The sequence below is a fragment of the Podarcis pityusensis genome, assembly GCF_964106645.2.
Source record: "Podarcis pityusensis genome assembly, chromosome: 10".
In the NCBI taxonomy this organism is placed as follows: Eukaryota; Metazoa; Chordata; class Lepidosauria; order Squamata; family Lacertidae; genus Podarcis; species Podarcis pityusensis.
The window spans coordinates 17,865,681-17,875,362 of NC_138035.1; the positions used below are offsets into that span (position 1 = coordinate 17,865,681).

At 41.1% G+C, this 9,682-nt stretch overlaps 1 pseudogene across 1 annotated transcript; it reads left to right on the forward strand.

Moving 5' to 3' along the window:
- Positions 1-978: 978 nt before the first annotated feature.
- On the forward strand, positions 979-8,175 carry LOC308486385 (aldo-keto reductase family 1 member C3-like; annotated as a pseudogene). The gene is made up of 9 exons (XR_013991478.1): positions 979-1,146; positions 2,219-2,386; positions 3,057-3,172; positions 3,673-3,750; positions 3,992-4,114; positions 5,445-5,554; positions 6,538-6,703; positions 7,370-7,452; positions 7,861-8,175. The product of XR_013991478.1 is annotated as an aldo-keto reductase family 1 member C3-like (transcript).
- The last annotated feature ends 1,507 nt before the right edge of the window (positions 8,176-9,682 follow it).

Genomic DNA, 9,682 nt, shown 5'->3' on the forward strand with positions numbered 1-9,682 from the left:
CATCAAATGTGTTTTACATGTGCTGGCAAAGTGTACACAGCCAGAGGCAGTTTGGGATCTTATTTGTATGCTCCTTTCCTTCCTTACATCCTTTGTGTGTTCAATGGCACTCAGAACACCCAGCTTCGTTGGGTTAACAGATGCCTCCATATATATATATATATATATATATATATATATATATATATATATATATAAGAGCATGTGTGTTTTCACTTCAATACTGCAGCCTGAAGAAAAGGTTTGCATAGCTTTTAGGCTTGCTTTTCCTATGTCTAACATTTACTGATCTAACAAAGAGGTGAAGTTTCTTGATTGAAGATTGCAATAAGCCTCTGCATTGCTTTATTGGAATGCTAATAATAATAATAATAATAATAATAATAATAATACAGCTATAATGCTGCTAATTCAACAATGAAAGCTGCTGGTGTAGCAAAGGGCATACTGCTGAAAATCACTGATAAAAAGTTGGCCAAAGTTTCCCCTCCCTTCTCTCTCATTTCTTCAGGCTATTTAAGCACTCCCCTCCTATCGTGCCAACAGAAGACATTTTACAAAGCTGCCATTCCCAGCATCTTTAACAAATCTCAGTTCCCAGGATTCTTTGGGGAATGTTGTGCACATCAAATGTGCTTTAAATGTGCTGGCAAAGTGTACACAGCCAGAGGCAGTTTGGGATCTTATTCATACGGTCCTTTCTTTCCTTACATCCTCTGTGTGTTCTTCTGGCCCTTGGAACACCCAGCTTTCAGGCCTTCATAAAACAGCTATTTTTTATCCTGTGAAAGCAATGCTGCTAAGTCAACAAGGAAACTGCTGGTTTACAAAGGACATTCTGCTGAAGGTTACTGATAAAAGGTTGGCCATAGGTTTCCCCGCCCTTCTCTCTCATTTCTTCAGGCCATTTGCTTAGACAAGCCCCTCTTATCGTGCCAACAGAAGGCATTTTATTGGAAGGAGGAACTTCATTTTTCTCACTCGAGTTTTCCTTTTGCCACAAGAGTGTTGATCAGTTTCAGCCTGCAGCCAAGAACTGAACAAGCACAGAAGCAGAAAATGGCACTTAGCAAAGACCGTGGCATTACAATGAATGATGGGAACAAAATCCCCGTATTGGGGTTTGGAACATATACCCCAGACACTGTAAGTAACACATTTAACTCTCAGATTCTTGTAATTTGTTTTTGAAGAGAAAAAGGCCTGCCAGCTGCTGAGTGCTTCATACATTGCAAAGCACAGCACAAGATGCCTCACCTGATCTGAGAAGCCATTTGTGCATGAGAACTTCTTGTGTCACAGCAGCCAAGAATGCAACAGATGCCTTGCAGCACATAAAGCTCTGCTTCTCGTTCAACAAGGGTCCTCAGCCAGCAGATTCAGGAGCAAATAATGTTTTGTGCAAGACTTGGATGGTTTGTAGCTGAGAAACAGTTACCAGTGTGAATTTCTGCAGGGTTCAAAGTCCCCAGTGCAAAATGTCTAGTGATATTTTAAAAAATCTTTCTATAGAACTATAAGTGCCCACTATTACTTTTATTGGGAGTAATACTATTATCCCAAATCACCAGACATTAGCTAACTATTTTGGACACTGACAATAAATATAGAATCAATTCTTTATCCAAACCATCTTCATTTGGTCCATATCACCAGCAATGCAAATGAAGGGATCGGTGTCGATTCTTATTATATAATTAAATTAATTTCTAGGAATATCATGAATTTACCAAATAAAAGCTACCACTCATTTTTTTTGAAGGAATTTTCCTTTTTCCCTTTTTCCAATTCATATCTACTCCATTCACATATAAAGTGAGGGTAGAATCTATTTTATACAAAGACATACATGCTGACGAAGAGACTTCCTCAATCCCTTCTTGGATATCTCATCTACTGTCTTTCACAAACATTAACAGATTTTTTAAAAAGAGCATTCTACAAACTGTATGTGTCAACAGTGTTCCACTGTTTAAACCAAAATAACTGACAAGTTAATTGATTGCTCGTTTTAAATCCTGCATGCCATTCGGTGGCACAATGTTATTTGGCATAATACAACGCATATAAATCACTTTTTCGCATGTTTTTTCTTTATTTTTATTTGATGACTCAGGTCTAGTTTGACAATGTCCACCGACAATCAGTGTTACTTTGATATAAATTTCTCCACTGTGGCAGAAACCTTGACTAACTTTTTCACCTTTTCAACTGGTAGACTCAAAAAAGCAAGTGTGAGGAGGCTACAAAGATAGCAATAGAATTCGGCTTCCGTCATATTGATGGCGCATATGTATACCAGACAGAGGAGCACGTTGGGCGGGCCGTTCATGCGAAGATTTCAGATGGAACAGTAAAAAGGGAAGACATTTTCTACACTGGAAAAGTGAGTGAGTTTGGCAAAATGTTTTACAAAAATTGAGTAAAATATAGTGCCTGCATCATGATGCTATTTCACAGACATTATTTAACAAAATCAGAGCAAAATGCCTCTCCCTATATAAACCTACCCAGACTCTGCATTCATCCTCCGAGGCTCTTCTTTGTATGCCTCCTCCATGTGAGGCTCGGAGGGCGGCAAAACGAGAACGGGGCCTTTTCTGTTGGGGGAATGCTCTCTGCAGGGAGGTTCATTATACATCTCTAGGTACCAGGCGAATATGTTCCTCTTCAACCAGGCCTTGGGCTTATTAATATTCTACACCCTGTTTAAACCTGTTTGTGGGAGGATGGATTACAGTTCTGTTGCTTCTGTTTTGACTATTTATTTGTGCTTTTATCTTGTGCTTTTATCTTTGTGAACTGCTCCAAGATCTTTTGATGAAGGGCAATATAGAGATTTAATAAATAAATAGTAAAAATATTATTTATAATCAATAATGGTTTTAAAATTGCTTTACCTCACCACAGCAATTCAGAATACTCTTCAGAACAATATTTAAGTTTGCCCTTAACACTGTGCACACCAGAATAGTCATCTGCCACAGCTATATGGTCCCGAGACCCAAAAACTCTATGGCTCTGTGAAAATATAAATATCTTTATAATTTTGACAGCTCTGGAGTACCTTCCACGCCCTGAGCTGGTTCGGAAATGCTTAGAAGAATCCCTGAAGAAACTCCAGTTTGACTACATGGATCTGTTCATAATTCACAATCCATATTCTATGAAGGTAAATCATTATTGATGTCATAATACAAGTATTGAGTACAATATTTGAATGTGGGGGGGGGGAGGGCCTGCTAAAAATATTTTATTCCCTGAAGGAACATTGGGAATTGGCATTTCCTAGAGATGCTGACAGTTCTCTGCTAGAACATACCTTATTCAAAGAATGATCACTCCCAGATTTTGGGGGAGAAACCATGCCAGTTAAAGAAAACCTTTGCATATAATGATTACATTAACCACATAGGCATCATAAGAAAGAAATTGTGTGCAGAGCAGGACTTGGCGAGGGAGCGAGGAAAGAAAGAAAATGGGTTGGAGAGATGGGGAGACAGACCTGTGCTTGTGATTTGAGTTTCCCACAGATCCCTGCACTGTGGTATCGGCCACTGCAAGGTGAACTCCCTTTTTTATCAATGTCCATTAGTATTAGATAATATTACAGAGATAAGAGAACTTCTAGGCCTGAAGTGCATTTATTTCCTCCGCCTCCTTCTTTTCCAGCCTGGACCAGATTTAATTCCCATGGGAGAAGACAAAAAAATGATTTTTGACAACGTAGATCTTCGTCAGACATGGGAGGTAGGTGCCTGGGATTAGCAAATCCAGCCCTTGAGTCATTCGGATACAGAGCACAGTAGCCTTCCACCAGAGGAGGCATGTCCAGAACAATGACTCACACAATGGCACCTATGAGAGCTGGTGAATTATTGCACAGTCTTGGGAGTATATGAGTTAGCCTCCAATCTTAATCTGGAAAAAGGTGTGGCCTCAGCTATTCAACGAACACCACTCAACAAACATTTCATGTTTTCTTTGCCAGGCAATGGAGGCGTGCAAAGATGCCGGCTTGGTGAGGTCCATCGGAGTGTCCAACTTCACCCGGAAGCAGCTGGAAATGATCCTGAACAAGCCAGGATTGAAATACAAGCCAGTGATAAACCAGGTCAAGTGTGATTGCTTTTTCTAGGGGTTTGTTCCAAGCATGGTTGAAAGCTTCTTTATTTAAGCTCTTTTGTGAGAGGACCTTTGTTTGGATGAACACAGCAATTCCCTTGAAAAACTTGCTTAAGGCTATAAGGTTGCAGATCCAGTCACAAGAAGTTATGGTTATGAGTTGTGGGGTGGACTCCCCTAAATTCCTAGAACCAGTAATGGGTTCTCATTTAATCAAGACCTCTGAATCCTCAGACAAAAGGAAGTGTGGAGAAGTCCCTAATTTTTGAAACAGGCATCTCAGGTAGAAGGAGGCCTGCAAGCAGTCAGGGCCCACACAGCCTCTTGTGGGGACTCTGGAAGTTCTCAACTGGGGAGCGAAGGGCTTTTGAGTTAGAAGAAGAAGAAGAAGAGTTTGGATTTGATATCCCGCCTTTCACTCCCCTTCAGGAGTCTCAAAGCGGCTAACATTCTCCTTTCCCTTCCTCCCCCACAACAAACACTCTGTGAGGTGAGTGGGGCTGGGAGACTTCAGAGAAGTGTGACTGGCCCAAGGTCACCCAGCAGCTGCATGTGGAGGAGCGGAGACACGAACCCGGTTCCCCAGATTACGAGACCACCGCTCTTAACCACTACACCACACTGGCATCAGGGCAAAGCTGTTGCACCCAAGCAGCCCAGATTCACTTGGACACTGGTGTATATCATATAACCAATGAGACCGAAGTTTTTTTGAGACCCTGATAAAGAAGAGTCCCGGATGATATAGAGCAGGCTTCCTCAACCTCGGCCCTTCCATATGTTTTTGGCCTACAACTCCCACGATCCCTAGCTAGGAGGACCAGTGGTCAGGGATTTTGGGAATTGTAGTCTCAAAACTTCTGGAGGGCTGAGATTGAGGAAGCCTGATATAGAGGCATCTGCTCAGCTTGATGGAAAGCCAGGAGAATCCCCCATCAGACCTTTCTGCTCAAGGTAGAAAATTCAGAGATTGAGTGGGCAGAAATAGAGACACTGCAGGCAGGACAGTGTGCCCAGGATATTTCCAACAGGGCTGGAGTGACAGGAGATTGTGGGGGAATAAGCCCTGTCCCCCATCTTCAGCTAACACACATTTCACAGAGGAGGAGTTTGGCAATGGAAACCACAAATGCAAGAATGGTCATCTAAAGATTCTGATCCATCAGAAAACAAAACCAACTTTAAGAAAAGAAACACTGGGATATTTCAAAAAAATAATAGCATGCTTCTGCTTTTCTGTCTTTCCTTTGTTTCACTGTATTCTTCGTTTTATCTGAATTCTCACTTTTGGGTTGTGTTGGGGGATTTTGAATCCACAGGTAGAATGCCATCCTTATCGGAACCAAAGCAAGCTGCTGGCCTTCTGCAAGTCAAACAATATCATCCTGGAAGGATATAGTGTCCTAGGATCCCAAAGGGACCCAAGATGGTAAGCCAAAATGTTTGGGGACCACCAATGGCAACTATTCCCCAGCATCCAGATCAGCTCTGAAAGTTGTACTCTTGGTCCCACAATTAATAAAGATCCTCATGGTGGATACCAGCACCAGGGCCTTTTCTGTGGTAGCCCCACAATTGGGGAAGTCATTACACAGAGAGATCTACAAAGCTCTTCCCCTCCCATTTTAGACATTCTCAGAAACCTTCCCATTGCTGAAGTGTTTTTTTTTAAATATATAACTGCTTGACCTCTCCCAAACATATGTTTTTAAATGTTGCGGGCAGGGAGCTATTTAATAATTTCTGCTTCTGAAATTTTGTGCTGTTTTTAAATCATATTTCTATTATGTTTAATGTTGCTTTAAGCAGTAGAATGGCATAGATGAAAGGACCCTGTATCCAGGCTTACATTTACTGTAAATAATTATAGCATTTCTCTTTTTACATAGCTTGTTTTGTGTGTCTCAGAATTTTAAATTGTATTGTTTTTATCTATATTGGAAGCCACTTAAATGCTTATTTTTAACAAGTGGGACCAGCAAGAAATATTGAATTTTCTTTCACGACAATGAGCTGTGCATTCTTCCAGGATCCTCCATTTCATTCGAACATCCACTCTCCAGCAGGCACACTGGATTCTTTGGGCCTTTCTTTCCCTCCTTAGGTCCTCCCCCCCCCCCCCCAATACTGATTGTACTTAAGCAAAGAAAAAACCTCCCTTTTGTGCACAAATGCTACCATTTTGCCTACAGAATAGTCCATATGCAACGTATGAGTTTGCGATTTATTGGTGGCGGGGGTAGAGCATGATACTAAACACTTATATTAGTTCAAATCCACTAACCAAGCTTTAAATACAAAATATTTAGTGTATTTTGCATGGACTAGGCCAATACTGTATTAATTTTAGAGTGAGATTTATATATTCTGGACACCAGAAACATACCTTCTCTCCATGTTGCTTTCCGGCAGGATAGATCAAAACACTCCTGTCCTGCTTGAAGACCCTCTGTTAGTTGCGATCGCCAAGAAGTACAACAAAACCCCAGCTCTCGTGGCTATTCGCTACCAACTGCAGCGTGGCCTGGTGGTCCTGGTGAAAACCTACACCAGAAAGCGAATTGAGGAAAATGCCCAGGTAAAGCAGTATATATTAATCCATTTAAAAACAATACCGAAAAAGCACGTCACTTGGACACTGTGATCTCACGGGTCACATGACACATGCGGGAGGGAAGATGCGCAACTTGGTTTGGGGACTCAAGATGTTGGAGGTGTTTCTAGCAGTGGGTATTCAGAAGAATCACTGCCTCAGACCATGAAGGCAGAGTGCAGCCATCATGACTAGCTTCCATTGCTATTCTTATCCACTATGAACTTGTCTAATGTTTAAAGCCATCCAAGTTGGTGGCTGTCACTGCCTCCCGTGGGAGCAAGTTCAGTAGTTTAGCTATGAGCTGCATGAAGAAGTAGTGAACTACATTCATTGGAATATGACCTCCCTCATCCCTGACCATTGGACATGATGGCTGAGACTGATGGGGAGTTGGGGTCCATCCACATCTGGGGGGCCACAGCTTTCCCACTCCTGTTCTATTGCAAACCTGTATTACTATGCATATAAAATTCCCTCAGTGGGAGGACATCTGGACTGAAGTTGTTGAATGAAGGGATTGAACTTTGGAAGGTGGTAGCAAAGTTTGCTTTGATATCACTGTTGCTGGAAAAAGGTGCACAATTCTGAGGTGCAAAAAGAAGGCCTGAGGTAAAAGCACCTTAACATTTTATTTTCTTCCCCTGACAGGCATTTACTTTCCAGCTGTCTGAGGAGGATATGAAATCCATTGATGGCCTTCACAAAAGCATGAGCTTTTTAAAAGCGGAAATGTAAGTCACATTGATATAGTAAGCATATAAATACATAAAAGTGGTGCACGCAAGAATTCACACTGCGAGAGCAAAAGGAAGAAACTATCTGGCATCCATCTCTTCTCTTCATAGAGAATAAGGTGAAATTCATAGAGAATAAGGTGAAATTATAGAATTATAGAAATTATAGAATTATAGAAATTATGGAGACTTTGTACGAATCCCCATGCATTGTTGGAGTGGGGTGCATTTTGAATTTCAGCCTCCCAGATATTCAGCAGGGTGGGCATTTGATGGCAAACTAGGGGGGCTTACAATGCACTGTGTGAAATGTTCTCATGACCCAATGGCTGGCAACAGATCTATTTTTGTTCCTTCTGCGTCTTCCACACCCCTGAGTGTTGACTCTCTTTTCTTTTGTTTCAGATTTGCTGGTCACCCACAATATTACCCACCAGATGTGGAATAAGGACCCCATCTCCAATTTATCCCCTTCTGAACCTGGGTCCTTTTGCGTGGAAAAAATTTGTTCTAACTAGGGGGTGGGCAAATCTGTCAGTATCAATTCCTCCCAGCAACCCAGTGTCTCATTTTCCACTCTTCAGTTCCTCACATCCCCAAATCAGTTTGGGATTTTTGAAAATCTCTTGAAAATGCATCCTTGCAAATTTCTCCTACCATACACATTTTTCTTTGCACTTTTGGCTAAAATAAAGCATGTTTGCATGGTGTTTTCACTGATATATGCTCTTAATGCATACTTTACCACAGTATATACATTTTTGCAATTATTTTGTAACTGAACAACTGCATCACAAAATTCAGAGAATTGCCACTTTCTCAGGATAACTGCATATATGTCAAATAGCACTTACAAGGGGGTGATTCGTATACTGAAAATAGCACGGGGGGGGGATTAACTTCCATAAAAATAAGCAGCTGCATAGCCTGAGATTTATTGCCAAGATGATTTGAAATACCTTCAGAAAATAAGAAGGGCCTGCTGAATCAGGCCAGTGGCCCATCTAGTCCAGCAACCTGTTCTCCCAGTGGCCAACCAGATGTCTGTGGGAAGGAGGACACGAGGGGAAACTTCTAAATTACAAAGTCACTGCTTCCATTTCTGAGGAAGGGGTGGGCAGGAATGACCATTGCTGGCTCTGAGGTCCTCTGCTGGCTGTGAGGAATAAAGAGAACTGGGTTTCGATTGTCTGCCACCACGACCTGAAATGACTTCTGACCATGTTATACGCATGCATTTTATCCTCTGGAATCTGTAACAATATTCAATATGTCCTTTCTGTAATAATTTGTTGCTACTTGCTGTCTCCCACTCAGCCCCTGCTTTGCACAACCTGAACCCTCCAGTAAAGGCGGAGGCTATGGACACTCTTCCTTTTAATCTGCATTCAGGGTGAGCGTTGTGCACACAGTGCCACATTCCACTCAGAACACCCAGCTTCATTGGGTTAACAGATGCCTCCACATATTTCATTTATTATTCTGTTTCTGAGCATACGTGTTTTCATTTCAATACTACAGCCTGAATAAAAGGTCTGCATAGCTTTTAGGCTTGCTTTTCCTATGTTTAACATTTACTAATTTAACAAAGAGGTGATGTTTCTTGATCAAAGATTGCAATAGGCCTCTGCATTCCTTTATTGGAACGCTATTATTATTATTATTATTATTATTATTATTATTAATCAGACAGCTATTATTTATCCTGTGAAAGCAGTACTACTAAGTCAACAATGTAAACTCTGGGGCATCAAAGGATATTCTGCTGAAAATTACTGGTAAAAATTTGGCCCTAGGTTTCCCTGCCCTTCTTTCTTATTTCTTCAGGGCATTTTCTTAGACATTCCCCTCCTATCATGCCAACAGAAGACATTTCACTGGAAACAGGAACTTCATTTTTCTGACTTGAGTTTTCTATTGAATTTTAAACAGATTGAGCTTTAATCATCTTCAGACAACTGACAGGCAACCCATAGATTTCATGTAGAAATGCATACAATTTTGCTAAAAAGCATTACCATTTAAACCTCTATCATGAAGTTGTAACCTCATTAAAGAAAAGAAAGTATACAGCCTCTGCTACATTATTTTCCTCATTCTCTAATTTATTCTATGCTAATCTATTGCATCACAAACAAAAGAGAATTCTGAAACCCTTCCTACCACATCACTAACTTGTCAGACCAAGAAAGCTCCATCAGTTATCCGGTAACTTCATCTGATGAGG